Below are 15,036 nucleotides of genomic sequence, written 5' to 3' on the forward strand. Positions count from 1 at the left end.
CCTCAACTGAACATGGGGATTCAATACCTGTTCATCCCCACCCTTGAACTGGGAGACTGAGACTGAGATGGTAGTAGTAGAAGCAGTAATAGTATTTATTAAGTTCCTACTGTGAGTACAGCACTGTACCAAGCGCTGGGAGAGAATACACAGGTCGATATTCGACATAGTCCCTGTCCCTCAAGGGGGCTTGCAATCAGAGAGTGTAACTGGAGAGAAAGGAGTAGAGATTGTCACACGAGGAATGACGAAACAGAAAAACACGACACAGAGAAATACACAAAATAAATTCATAGTCAACAGGGCACCAAAGTTAGAGAAGCAGAATCCGAGGCTCCTTGGGGCTCTGAGCTCACTACACAGCCACACTCTTTGCGAAGTGGGACTCTGTCAAAACTGATTAACTTGTATCGACCCCGGCACTGAGAAAAGTGTTTGGCACATAGTAAGTGCTTAATAAGTACCATTGTTATTCCCCCTCCAGCCTGTAAGCTCATTTTTGGCAGGGCACGTGTCCGTTTATTGTTGTATTGCACTCTCCCAAGCACTTAGTACAGTGCTCTGTTCACAATAAGCTCTCAACAAATACGAATTTATATGAATGGATGAATATGAATGAGTGAATGGCAACATCAAGCTATGGGCACACATGGGAGCAGCTTTTATCCCCAGGCCTAATCATTGAAGCAGCGTGGCTCAGTGGAAAGAGCCCGGGCTTTGGAGTCAGAGGTCATGGGTTCAGATCCCAGCTCTGCCAATTGTCAGCTGTGTGACTTTGGGCAAGTCACTTAACTTCTCTGTGCCTCAGTTACCTCATTTGGAAAATGGGGATTAAGACTGTGAGCCCCACGTGGGACAACCTGATCACCTTGTATCCCCCCCAGCACTTAGAACAGTGCTTTGCACACAGTAAGCGCTTAACAAATGCCATCATCATTATTATTATTATGTGGGACAAACTGATCACCTTGTAACCTCCACAGTGCTTAGAACAGTGCTTTGCACATAGTAAGTGCTTAATCAATGCCATTATTATTATTATTATTATTATTATTATTATTATTATTATTCAGGATCTGCTCCAGCATTTAGTACAGTGCTTAGTACATAGTAAGCATTTAACAAAGACTATGATTGTTACTATAGTGACACATTGGTAGATACCTACATATACTAGGACATATGTATATTAATCAATCAATCAATCATATTTATTGAGCGCTTACTGTGTGCAGAGCACTGTACTAAGCGCTTGGGAAGTACAAGTTGGCAACATATAGAGACAGTCCCTACCCAACCGTGGGCTCACAGTCTAAATATATATATATAGAGAGAGAGAGAGAGAGAGAGAGACATATAGATATATATGTTCTCTAGACTGTAAGCTCATTATGGGCAGGGAATATTGTTATATTATACTTTCCCAAGCCCTTAGTACAGTGTTTTTCACACAGTAAGTGCTCAATAAATACGACTGAATGAATGTATGTATAAACACACACATGTTTTTCTGATAATAACAATTCTGAGGCCCTTAAAGAGTGTAGATTAAGAACCTCTAGATTACATTTTTATAGAACTGCATTTTATTTTGAATTTCTTTTGAACGGAGACAGGCAAGCCCTTCTAGAGTAACAAGGTAAAATGTCAAGATGCATATCGCAAGTAAATATGAATTATTCTTCAAAACAATGGTGGTAATGTCAATTTTATATGGTCTGTTAAGCTTTTCTCTGGATTCAACATTTTATTGCTACTGCCCATTAGTGCTTCCAAATGAAATAAAAAAGCAATCATAAAACATCAAAGAGTTTGGGGAAATGACCATATTGGTAATTATCCTCACGCACTCACACGACAGGCAGAGGATATTGCTATGATTTACTTCTAAAGCTTCGAAAAATCTAGAAAAGCTCGTCCAATATGGCATGGCCTGATATTAGCTTTACCTCAGTAACCTTACTGAAGCTTAATTTAATGAAGTAATAAATTCAGAAATGTGTTTCTCTATGCATTTGTTTCAAGGATTTATTATATGTAAATCCACTTACGAAATGCAATAGGATGAAAAGCCCATGCTGACGAAAATGCTCCAGTAACGAAGCATGCGTTACAGTCAGTGCTACAGATAATCGGGTGAAAGGAAGAAAAGATTAGTTTAATGATGGTTAATATAAGCCAGACTCTAACCGAAGCAAAAAATGTCAATATATTGACTTTTGATTGTTGCTCACAATTGTTGTGAAAACAGGAGAGATGTGTGAGAATGAAATGCTGATGTGAATCACTATTAGATTCTCCAGGGCTTTTGCTGGAAGTTAACCAGTTAATTGAGTGCTTACTCTATCCAGGGCACTGTACTAAAAGCTTGGGAAACTACAGAACAATAGAGTAGGTAGACATGATTCCTGTTCACAAGGAGCAGCAGAGAAGCAGTGCGGCCCAGTGGATAGAGCACAGGCCTGGGTTCTATAATAATTATAATATTTACTAGGTGCTACATGCCAGGCACTGTTTTAAGCGCTGGAGAAGATACAGGATAATCAGGTCAGACAAATCCCTGTCCCACAGGCGGCTCACGATCTAACTAAGGAGAATAAATGAGGTAACAGGCACAAAGAAGTTAAGAGACTTGCCCAAGGTCACACAGCCGGCATGTGGGCATATAACAGAACTTGCACTTGGATTTGCTCATCCCCCTCGGCTCTACCTCCTTCCCCTCCCCACAGCACCTGTATATATGTTTGTACAGATTTATTACTCTATTTTACTTGTATATATTTACTATTCTATTTATTTTGTCAATAATAATAATAATAATAATGGCATTTATTAAGTGCTTACTATGTGCAAAGCACTGTTCTAAGCGCTGGGGAATTTACAAAGTGATCAGGTTGTCCCACGGGGGGCTCACAGTCTTAATCCCCATTTTTACAGATGAGGTAACTGAGGCCCAGAGAAGTGAAGTGACTTTCCCAAAGTCATACAGCTAACAGTTGGCGGAGCTGGGATTTGAACCCATGACCTCTGACTCCAAAGCCCGGGCTCTTTCCACTGAGCCACGCTGCTTCTCAGTGATGTGCATCTAGCTTTACTCCTATTTATTCTGATGACTTGACCACATGTTTTGTTTTGTTGTCTGTCTCCCCCTTCTAGACTGTGAGCCCGTTGTTGGGTGGGGACCATCTATATATGTTGCCAACTTGTACTTACCAAGTGCTTAGTACAGTGCTCTGCACACAGTAAGCGCTCAATAAATATGATTGAATGAATTTGCTTTATATGCCTACTTGTTATGTTATCTGTCTCCCCACTTTTGGACTGTGAACCTGTTGTTGGGTAGGGACTGTCTCTATCTCTTGTGAATTGTACTTTCCAAGCACTTAGTAACAGTGCTTTGCACACAGTAAGAACTCAACAGATACGATTGAATGAATGAATTTGCTCCCTTTTTTCACCCTTCCCTCAGCCCCACAGCACTTACATCCATATTCGTAATTTATTTCTATTAATGTCTGTCTCACTCTCTACACTGTCACAGCTCTTTGTGGGTAGGAAACTTGTCTATCAACAGAGCTGTCCTCTCCCAAGTGCTTAGTACACTGCTCTGTAAACAGTAAGCGCTCAATAAATATGGCTGATCAATTGATTAATTAAAGAGTTGCTAGACACTTTTCCTGTGCTCAAGTGTAGGAGATGACACAAACTCTGGGAAAAGAGCAATCCATAAAACCATGTTAGCAAACTAAAATGATTGGAGGAAATCCCATTAACTAGGGATATTCTAATAAGACCGCAAACCACTTGATCTTTATGGTATGTAAACCTCTAAGCAAATCACCCCATTCCTAATTCATTCATTCAATTGTATTTATTGAGCACTTACTTTGTACAGAGCACTGTACTAAGCGCTTGGGAAGTACAAGTTGGCAACATACAGAGATGGTGCCTACCCAACAACAGGCTCACAGTCTAGAAGGAGGAGACAGACAACAAAACAAAACATGTGGACAGGTGTCAAGTCGTCAGAACAAATAGAATTAAAGCTAAATGCACATCATTAACAAAATAAATAGATCTAGAAGATCTAGAACAACTCAGATTACATTGCTGTGGAAGGGCAGATTTTAGAGATGTAAAATTGGTTTAGATAAACATTGGCTTAGATAAACATTGGTCTAGATAAACAGATGGATGGGTTACTAGAAAGAAAGGGGGAATTTTAGTGGTGCTTTGGACCACCCCTGTGAAGATGGATTTATATCCAAAATATATATTCATATTAATGTCCATCTCCCTTTCCAGACTGTAAGCTCGATGTGGGCAGGCAGCATGTCTACCAATAGTTATACTGTACTCTCCCAAGTGCTAAGCGCAGTGTACTGCACACAGTAAGCCCTCTGATTGACGGAAGTTCAAGAAGATCAAATCATCTCACAGTTACTCCAAACATTCTGGTGACCCCACCAATCAATGCATCAATCAATAAGTGGCTTTTACTCATTCATTCATTCAATCGTATTTATTGAGCACTTACTGTGTGCAGAGCACTGTACTAAGTGCTTGGGAAGTACAAGTTGGCAACACGTAGAGACGGTCCCTACCCAACAACGGGCTCACAGTCTGGCAAACTGTGAGAGCCTACTGGGTGTAGGGCACTGTACTAAGCATTTGGAAGAAAGAGGACAAAAAGAGTTAGTAGATAGCATCGCTTAAGGATTCCTCTCAGCTGTGGGGTGGGGAGGGTTACCTAGAAGACCCCCACATAGCCCAGCCTGCAAGTGGGGAGAGCACAGAACCAATCAATCAATCAATCAATCAATCGTATTTATTGAGCGCTTACTATGTGCAGAGCACTGTACTAAGCGCTTGGGAAGTACAAATTGGCATCACATAGAGACAGTCCCTACCCAACAGTGGGCTCACAGTCTAAAAGGGGGAGACAGAGAACAGAACCAAACATACCAACAAAATAAAATAAGTAGGATAGAAATGTACAAGTAAAATAAATAAATAAATAGATAAATAGAGTAATAAATATGTACAACCATATATACATATATACAGGTGCTGTGGGGAAGGGAAGGAGGTAAGACGGGAGGATGGAGAGGGGGACGAGGGGGAGAGGAAAGAAGGGGCTCAGTCTGGGAAGGCCTCCTGGAGGAGGTGAGCTCTCAGCAGGGCCTTGAAGGGAGGAAGAGAGCTAGCTTGGCGGATGGGCAGAGGGAGGGCATTCCAGGCCCAGGGGATGACGTGGGCCGGGGGTCGATGGCGGGACAGGCGAGAGCGAGGTACAGTGAGGAGATTAGTGGTGGAGGAGCGGAGGGTGCGGGCTGGGCAGTAGAAGGAGAGAAGGGAGGTGAGGTAGGAGGGGGCGAGGTGATGGACAGCCTTGAAGCCCAGGGTGAGGAGTTTCTGCTTGATGCGCAGATTGATCGGTAGCCATTGGAGGTTTTTGAAGAGGGGAGTAATATGTCCAGAGCGTTTCTGGACAAAGATAATCCGGGCAGCAGCATGAAGTATGGATTGAAGTGGAGAGAGACACGAGGATGGGAGATCAGAGAGAAGGCTAGTGCAGTAGTCCAGACGGGATAGGATGAGAAATCAGAAATCAGAAACCAGAAATCAGAGGACCTGGGTTCTAATCCTAGCTCTGCCACATGCCTGCTGAAGGACCTTAGGCGAGTCACTTACCTTTCCCCACCTTCAAAGCCTTATTGAAGGCCCATCTCCTCCAAGAGGCCTTCCCTGACTAAGTCCTCATTTGCTCTTCTCCCACTCCCTTCTGCATCACCCTGACTTGCTCCCTTTATTCACCCCTTCCTCAGCTCCACAGCACTTTATGTTCTTATCTGGAATTAATTGATTCATGCTGATTTCCATCTCCCCCTCTAGACTGTAAACAGTAAGTGCTCAATAAATATGATTGATCAATTGATTAATTACAGAGTTGCTAGACACTTTTCCTGTGCTCAAGTGTAGATGACACAAACTCTGGGAAAGGAGCAATCCATAAAACCATGTTAGCAAACTTAAATGATTGGAGGAAATCCCATTAACTAGGTATATTCTAATAAGACCGCAAACCACTTGATCTTTATGGTCTGTAAACCTCTAAGCAAATCACCTCATTTCTAATTCATTCATTCAATCTGGTTGGCAGAGGACAATAGAATAAAAAGACACATCCCCTGCCTACAATGAGCAGGTGATCAGGTTGTCCCATGGGGGTGGCTCACAGTCTTAATCCCCATTTTACAGAGAAGTGAAGTGACTTGCCCGAAGTCATCCAGATGACAATTGGCAGAGCCGGGATTTGAACCCATGACCTCTGACTCCAAAGCCCGTGCTCTTTCCAGCTGCTTCTCCTGCCTAGGGCTTATTGTGGGCAGGGGATGTGTCTGTTTATTGTTCTATTGTCCTCTTCCAAACGCTTAGTACAGTGCTCTGCACATTGTAAGGGCTCAATAAATACCATCAACTGATCGATGTCTGCAGAATGATATTATCTCATAGATGGGGTGAGCGTCTCAGATTCTTTAAACAAATCAATCTTTCCCCCATCCATGTGTATGTTCAAAAGCACATCTTACCTTCCACTCTCCATGAGGCCCAAATAATATTTATAGCATATAATTCTGCAATAAATACAAATTCCTGTTTGAAACTGATAAGCTTTGGCAACAGTAATCCCCCAAGATGGCAAGAGGAGGAGATTTGAGATCACAGAAAGGTGGCTGTTTTTATCAGTCTTCATCTTAAGTGGGTTACACCCCTTTGTCTGATACTGATTGGAGTGCTTTAATATCCCTAACTTGTTTTTCTTAGCATCACTTTCCATTTCCTCATCTTTCAAAGTCTGAAAACAGCCGGTTCTCATCCTTCCGCAACAAAATGGATGAGTCAGATTTGGGAACCGAGAAAACTTTTGCTGTTCCTGAAGACGTGATTTTCTTTGGCTTCCCCTAATGAAACATTAGGAAAGGTGAGGGGTATTCACAGAAATACAAATGTGGCATTGCCAGGGCTTAAATGAGAGCACCAATATAATAATAATAATAATAATGGCATTTATTAAGCGCTTACTATGTGCAAAGCACTGTTCTAAGTGCTGGGGAGGTTACAAGGTGATCAGGTTGTCCCACGGGGGGGCTCACAGTCCTAATCCCCATTTTACAGAGAAGTGAAGCGACTTACCCAAAGTCACACAGCTGACAATTGGCAGAACGGGGATTTGAACCCATGGCCTCTGACTCCAAAGCCCGTGCTCTTTCCACTGAGCCACGCTGCTTCTCCTGCCTATTCATTGTACAGCTAGTTTCCTGTTTCCTACCCAATATCACCTGCCTAGTCATTGTACAGCTAGTTTCCTGTTTCGATGATTCAAATGTTGCAATCAGTCAAGCTATAATTTTTTTAATATTTAATATAGTATGTGTTAAGCGCTTAGGATGTGCCAACCATTGTGTACAAAGCGCTGGGGTAGATACGAACCAAACTGAACACAGTCCCTGTCCCACATGACGACTCAGTCTTAATCCCCACTTTACAAATGAGGTAACTGAAGCACAGGGAAATTAAGAGACTTGCTCAAGGTCGCACGGCAGACTAGCGTAGGAGCCGGGATTAAAACCCAGGTCCTTCTAACTCCCAGGCTGGGCTCTACCCATTAGGCCACACTGCTTCTCTATGTTACCTCCTTCCAGGTAAAGATCCTAACCCAGTGATTTCTGGTTCTTCGGCAGGGCCTGACCACCTACCCTGAGGCACTCTAACATTTCCCCTGCTCCTTGTGGGCAGAAAATGTGTCTACCAACTCTGTTGCATTGTGCCCTCCCAAGGGCTTACTACAGTGCTCTGCACACGGTAAGCACTCAATAAATACCATTGATCCATTAGAGAAGGGCTGTGAGCCCACTGTTGGGTAGGGACTGTCTCTATGTGTTGCCAACTTGTACTTCCAAAGCGCTTAGTACAGTGCTCTGCACACAGTAAGTGCTCAATAAATACAATTGATTGATTGATTGATCTCATCAGAAATTGGTGAGGAAGGGTCGGCACAAAATTCTCCTTGTGGTTTGTAGGCAAGGAGCAGGGTGGCCTGATTGAAAGAGCACAGGCCTGGGTTAATGATGGCATTTAATGATGGCTTTTATTAAGCGCTTACTATGTGTAAAGCACTGTTCTAAGCGCTTGGGAGGTTACAAGGTGATCAGATTGTCCCACAGGGGGCTCACAGTTTTCATCCCCATTTTACAGATGAGAGAACTGAGGCACAGAGAAGTTAAGTCCCTTCAAGGCCCTGCTCCCTTCAAGGGCCTGCTGAGAGCTCACCTCCTCCAAGAGGCCTTCCCAGACTGAGCCCCTTCCTTCCTCTCCCCCTCGTCCCCCTCTCCATCCCCCACTTCTTACCTCCTTCCCTTCCCCACAGCACCTGTATATATGTATATATGTTTGTACATATTTATTACTCTATTTATGTATTTATTTTATTTGTACATATCTATTCTATTTATTTTATTTTGTTAGTATGTTTGGTTTTGTTCTCTGTCTCCCCCTTTTAGACTGTGAGCCCACTGTTGGGTAGGGACTGTCTCTATATGTTGCCAATTTGTGCTTCCTAAGCGCTTAGTACAGTGCTCTGCACATAGTAAGTGCTCAATAAATACGATTGATTGATTGATTGATTGATTGATTAACTTGCCCAAAGTCACACAGCTGACAATTGGCGGAGCCAGGGTTTGAACCCATGACCTCTGACTCCAAAGCCCGTGCTCTTTCCACTGAGCCACGCTGCTTCTCAGGTTCTAATCCTGACTCTGCCTCTTGCCTCCTGGGCGACCGGCAGCAAGTCATATTACCTCTCTGTGCCTCAGTTTCCTCATCTATAAAATGGGGATTAAATGCCTGTTCTGCCTATCTCATAGAATGGCACCCAGTAATAACAATAATAATCATAACAATTGTGGAATTTGTTAAACAATTGTGGTATTTGTACTAAGTGCTGGGGTATATGCGAGTAAATCGGGCTGGACACGGTCCCTGTTCCACATGGGGTTTCCAATCTCAATCCCCATTTTACAGATGAGGGAACCGAGGCCAGAGAATAATAATAATAATAATAACGATGGCAGTTACTAAGCACTTACTATGTGCAAAGCACTGTTCTAAGTGCTGGGGAGGTTCCGAGGTGATCAGATTGTCCCACAGGCGGCTCACAGTCCCCATTTTACAGTTGAGGTAACTGAGGCACAGAGAAGTTAAGTGACTTGCCCAAAGTCACACAGCTGACAATTGGCAACGCCAGGAATTGAACCCATGACCTCTGACTCCCAAGCCCGTGCTCTTTCCACTGAGCCACGCTGAAGTGAAGTGACTTGCCCAAGGTCATACAGCAGACTTCTGGTGGAGTCGGGATTGAAACCCATGACTTTCTTCTTCTTCTTCAGTCATATTTATTGAGCGCTTACTGTGTGCACAGCACTGTACTAAGAGTTTGGGACCCAACAACAGTGGGCTCACAGTCTAGAATCACTTCTAGAAGGACCTGGATTCTAATCCTGCTCCTCCACTTGTCTGCTGGGTGACCTTGACCTTCTGGCTCCCAAGCCCATGCTCTAGCCATTACACCATGTTGCTTTTATGTGGGACAGGGACTGTGCTCTTCCTGATTATCTTTCATCTACTCCAGTGCTTAGCACACAGTAAGCACTTAAAAATATCATTGTTTTTATTCTCATTCGATTCGAATTGACTTCTCCAGCAGTCAGAACTGGGACTTCCTTCAGGTAGCATCAGGCTGGCTAGTAAACTTGAAGATTTGGGAAGCGTCGAAGAATCCTTTCAACGGAAAATGAAGCAGTGTTGCCTAGCAGATAGTGGACAGGCCTTGGAGTCAGGAGGACCTGGGTTCTAATCCCAGCACCACTACTTCTCTGTCCTGTAACCTTGGGCAAGTTGCTTACCTTCTCTGTGCCTCATTTACCTCATCTGTAAAATGGGGATTAAGACTGTGAACCCCAGGTGGGACATAGGCTGTGTCTAACCTGATTATCTTGTATCTACTCCAGCACTTAGAACAGTGCTGGGCACATAATAAGTGCTAAACAAATAACCTTTTAAAAAATTTAATATCACTTTATTCACATCCCTTTTCTCTGTATCTCTGACCTCTAAAGCCCAGGAGGCAACTGGAAGAGAAGCTTGCGAAGGAAAAACATGGGCCAGGGCTACTTTGGGTACAAAATGGAGGCCTTCTCTGGACCTGATGATTCTCATTAAACATTCAGCGTGGCTCAGTGGAAAGAGCACGGGCTTTGGAGTCAGAGGTCATGGGTTCAAATCCCGGTTCTGCCAATTGTCAGCTGTATGACTTTGGGCTAGTCACTTAACTTCTCTGTGCCTCAGTTCCCTCATCTGTAAAAATGGGGATTAAGACTGTGAGCCCCCCGTGGGACAACCTGATCACCTTGTAACCTCCCCAGCACTTAGAACAGTGCTTTGCACATAGTAAGCGCTTAATAAATGCCATTATTATTATTATTATTATTATTATTATTATTATTATTATTATTATTATTATTATTATTTTCTCCCTCTTCTCCTTCAAGTAGTAGCAGCTGCAGCTGTAGGATGTATTGAGCTATTCTTCAACAGTTAGATATCACCCTATCCCTCCCCAGCCACTCCCACTGTCCAAAAACTACCATGATTTTGAACTTTTAATTCTATTTTAACAGATCATAGATCTTGGATCAACAAAATTATAAGCAGCAAACACTCAGAGCACCGGGTCCCTATTTCACATGAAAAAAAAACAGAAAATTTCTGAAACGTAGAAGCTTCTTGCTTTGTTTACCAATCAGTGTGATTCTAAAAGGAACAGCCAGAAAGCTTCTAAGAGATGCCTCCTCAAAAAGAACAATGCAGGCTTTTATTTTTGCAATAAAATGTAACCTCATTTTACGAACAGACAACCGATGAGTCCTAATCTCCCCATATTTTGTAGAATGCTTAAGGGCAGAGATTGCGTTTATAAAGTCTGTTGTACTCTGTTGGATCACAGAGAAGCTGAAAGTCCTAGCAGACAGAGTGCAGGCTTGGTTGTCAGCAGGACTTGGATTCTAATCCTGACTCCTCCACTTGTCTGCTGGGTGACCTTGGACAAGTCTCTTCACTTCTCTGGGCCTCAGTTCCCACATCTGGAAAATGGGGATTAAGACCATGAGCGCCGAGTGGGGCAGGGACTGTGTCCAACCTGATTTGCTTGCATGCAACCAGCACTTACTACAGTGCCCAGCACATAGTAAGCACTTAATAAATACCACTACTAATTATTCTCCCCAGCGCTTACATTTCCAATGCTCTGCACAGAGCAGACACTTAATAAATAGTATTGATTGGTGAACCATAATCGGTGGGTATATAAAAAAAATCATGCTAGAAAATGGAGACATCTTAGTGTTGGAAGTAAGAGTAGTAATAGTATTTATTAAGTACCTATTGGGTGTAGTGCCTTGGATGTAAGCATTTTGGGGGATAGATGGGTTTAGAATTTTGGGTTGGGGAAAGACCTTCCAAACAACATAAATAGTAATAGTATTTATTAAGTACCTATTGGGTGTAATGCCTTGGATATACGCATTTTGGGGGATGGATGGGTTTAGAATTTTGGGTTGGGGAAAGACCTTCCAAACAACATAAGTAGTAATAGTATTTATTAAGTACCTATTGGGTGCAATGCCTTGGATATAAGCATTTTGGGGAATAGATGGGTTTAGAATTTTGGGTTGGGGAAAGACCTTCCAAACAACATAAGGAAAGAATCGGGGAATGTCAGTTTAGAGAAAGGAGAGCTGGATTCAGAGGAAGCATATTTCTCCATGGTCCCACCCAGGGCTCACAATCTAGCTCATCCCCATTTTACAGATGAATCTGAGGCCCAGAAGGTGAAGTAACTTGCCCAGAGTCACACAGCAGAGCTTTTTTTAAAAAATGATATTAGTTAAGTGCTTACTACAGGCCTGGTACTGTACTAAGGTCTATGGTAGATACAAGAGAGTCACGGTGGACACAATCCCTGTCCCACTTGGGGCTCATAGTATTAATCCCCATTTTCCAGATGAGGGAACCGAAGCCCTGACGAGTGAAGTAACTTACCCAAGGTCACACAGCAGACGTGTGGCAGAGCTGGGATTAGAATCTAGGTCCTTCTGCATCCCAGGCCCATGTCCTACCCGTTAGGCCATGCTGTTTCTCAGTATTCTTTTCCCCAGGCCCCCAGAATGGCTCACAAGGAACTCCAGGTGTAGGTCTAGTTTTCTATATCCAATCTATCGTCCCTAAAACGTACTTTCGGCAGTACATTCATCTGTCGCGTTGTCTTTGTTTTCCATTCAGATTTCCCCAAATGAAAGATGATGAGAGAGCTCATCCTATTTCTGCTCCATCTGCTTTGAAACAAAAATCCCCAAATGAACAGAAAGGGGCTGAGTGAATCAAAGTGGCCAGTTAGTCTATTTGGAAACGGATTATCGACATTTTCTTAGCCAGTGACTTAAGGCGGCGGAAACGGGAGCCGCTGAAGAGCGGAGAGAACGTGGTCTCCGAAGGACACGGGAGAGGAATGGGCTGAGACAGCAAGATTTAAAAAATCTGAAATCCATAAGAATTACCCAACAGTGACCTATGCCGGTGGCTATGTATATATTGTAGATCTGGAAAGAAAGGAGGAAAGAGCCTACATCATACAACAGGAACAGAAGGGAAAATCTAATCTGCTGTCTATCCTGTATCACCCCCCCAAATACATGACTGCAGCTGATGGATTTTGGGAGACAGAGACATGGGCAGAGGGCAAGCAGAACAAAATGGAGGAGGAGGAAGGGGCACAAATGTACAGAGTGGCATCAGAAAAAGTCTCAGCAGTCTTACACTCTGATACCCACCCCTAATAATAATAATAATGGCATTTATTAAGCACTTACTATGTGCAAAGCACTGTTCTAAGCACTGGGGGGATACAAGGTGATCAGGTTGTCCCATGGGGGGGTCACCGTCAATCCCCATTTTACAGATGAGGTAACTGAGGCCCAGAGAAGTTAAGTGACTTGCCCAAGGTCACACAACTGACAACTGGCGGAGCCGGAATTTGAACCCATGACCACTGACTCCAAAGCCCGTGCTCTTTCCGCTGAGCCACGCTGCTTCTCTAATCAGTCTTTCACTTTCAAATCAATGAATTGTATTTATTGAGAGCGTACTGTGCGCTGAGCACTGTACTAAAGCCTTGGGAAAGTTCAGTGCAGTACAGTTGGTGGCTTCAATTCCTGCCCTGAAGGAGCTGACGGTCTAGAGAGATAGTACCCACACATGCAAAATTTCTGAAATAAGCAGAATGGTTGATTTCGGATAAAAAGACAAATAATATATAACTTAAAATCATATCCTTAATCTAATGGACTCCAAAAGAACGAGTCATGTTACATTAAACTATAAGGAAAAAGAGAGGAAAGTGGCTGAAAGGGATTCCTCAGGAAGCTATGAATAAATAGGGAATTCAAAGCAGAAACAAGCATTCAGTCAATCAATCAGTCATATTTATTGAAGACACTGTGTGCAAAGAACTGTACTTAGAGTTTGGGAGAGTATGATATAATGATACAACAGTCTTGTTCCCTGCCTAAAACAAGCTTACTGTCTAGAGGGAGAAACAGTCATAAATATAAATAAATTATTATTAAATTTGAGGGGCTGGGGTGAATAAAAGGAGCAAATCAGGGTGATAATCATAATAATGATGGTATTTGTTAAGTGCTTACTATGTGCCAAGCACTGTTCTAAGCACTGGAGTAGGTAATCAGGTTGTCCCACATGGGGCTCACATTTTTAATCCCCATTTTACACATCAGAAAACTGAGGAACAGAGAAGTTAAGTGACTTGCCCAAGGTCACACAGCAGACAAGTGGCAGAAGTGGGATGTAGAAGGGTATGGGAAGTAAAGGAAATGAGGGCTTTGTTATGGAAGGCCTCTTAGAGCTCAATTAATATGACTAACCAATTGATCCAAGAGTAGATATGCCAAGGAACTAAGAGGGCAGTTGCAGATAGAGAGAAACAGGCAGAATATCGATATTAATAATAATAGATGGCATTTGTTAAGCGCTTACTATGTGCAAAGCACTGTTCTAAGCACCAGGGAGGATACAAGGTGATCAGATTGTCCCACGTGGGGCTCACAGTCCCCATTTTACAGATGAGGTAACTGAGGCACAGAGAAGTGAAGTGACTGCCCAAAACCAAACAGCTGACAATTGGCGGAGCGGGGATTTGAACCCATGACCTCTGACTCCCATGCCCGGGCTCTTTCCACTGAGCCAAACTGCTACTCTAAGGGTATTAGGGTAGCTTTGATTCCAGGTATCATGATAGGTAGAATAAAAAGAGGGGAAGGAGGAAGGAAAAGAAACATGGAGAGAAGGAAAAGAAGATTTTATCTGCATCTCTGAATCAATGACCCACTTTGACCTGCCCGGTGGTTTTACGTCACTTAATATGATGCTGTTTGCGCTCAGTGACTGGGCTGGGAGGACCCCAGTTATCGAGTGACAGTGGCCTCGGCTGGGAAAATATCACTCTTCACACTCATGGATGACTTCAAAACGGCCCTGGACACACCAGGCACAGTCCCGGCGTGAAATCGAAAACATTTCCAGCGGAAAAAAACCCTCCATCTGCCAGCTGAAAAGATGTGTGAAAGTGTTGCTCTCTAAAACCTCCTCTCAACTGTCAAATGGAAACCCAGCATGACACTTCAATCCACTTCCTGATGGCATTTTTCAAATGTATTGTTCATTAGGGTGTTTCCAATTAGCAGTCATGGCAAGAAGTAGCCTCGTGGCTAGAATGGATTATTTATAGTTGATTTTGATTTAAGTGCTTACTACGTACCAAACAATGTACTATGTGCTGGAGTAGATATTCAGTTTGGACAAAATCCCTGTTCCACCTGGGGCTTTTATTCTAAGTAGGAAATT

Source organism: Tachyglossus aculeatus, chromosome 9 (genome assembly GCF_015852505.1).
Source record: "Tachyglossus aculeatus isolate mTacAcu1 chromosome 9, mTacAcu1.pri, whole genome shotgun sequence".
In the NCBI taxonomy this organism is placed as follows: Eukaryota; Metazoa; Chordata; class Mammalia; order Monotremata; family Tachyglossidae; genus Tachyglossus; species Tachyglossus aculeatus.